At 40.8% G+C, this 556-nt stretch overlaps 1 non-coding gene across 1 annotated transcript; it reads right to left on the bottom strand.

Annotated features, from left to right (window-relative positions):
- Positions 1-199: 199 nt before the first annotated feature.
- On the bottom strand, positions 200-318 carry LOC131933500 (5S ribosomal RNA). The gene has a single exon (XR_009385012.1). It is a non-coding gene; the product is annotated as a 5S ribosomal RNA (ribosomal RNA).
- Between the last annotated feature and the right edge of the window lie 238 nt (positions 319-556).

Genomic DNA, 556 nt, shown 5'->3' with positions numbered 1-556 from the left:
CTTTGTTGGTTTTTAAGGGGTTTGTTTCCATGGGTGGGTAGGATCGAGGTAGCCTACCGTGAAGGCACAAAAGAAACAAACAAAAAATATTTCGATATTACAAAAGTGTTCACAGGTATGTGGTGAACTTAGGAAAGAGTGCAGGTGGTAAGAATAGGTGTCCAGTGGGGCAAAAAATAAAAGACAAAAGATGAAAAAAAGTCTACAACACGTGGTGTTCCCAAGCGGTCACCCATCTAAGTACTAACCACGCCCGACGTTGCTTGACTGCGGTGATCGGACGAGAACCGGTATTTTCAACGTGGTATGGCCGTAGACATCTGTGTGAGAAAATTGGGGCTTATAAATATACTCAAACGAAATCAGCAGTTATTCGTCCTTTTCTGGCTACAATAATGATTTCACTGCTTTCCTCATATTATTTCAATAATAAAAAACGCCCTAAATCTCCACAAAAGCGAAACATTGTTTTTAATATCGAATACTATGTGCCTTTTTTTCCCTCTACAGCCATTGGTCGCTATTTTTAACCTGAGGCGGTAACCACCGGTAGACT

Source organism: Physella acuta, unplaced genomic scaffold (genome assembly GCF_028476545.2).
Source record: "Physella acuta isolate Inbredline_101_S28 unplaced genomic scaffold, ASM2847654v3 ptg002530l, whole genome shotgun sequence".
Lineage (NCBI taxonomy): Eukaryota > Metazoa > Mollusca > Gastropoda > Physidae > Physella > Physella acuta.
This window is presented reverse-complemented; position numbering and strand designations above follow the sequence as displayed.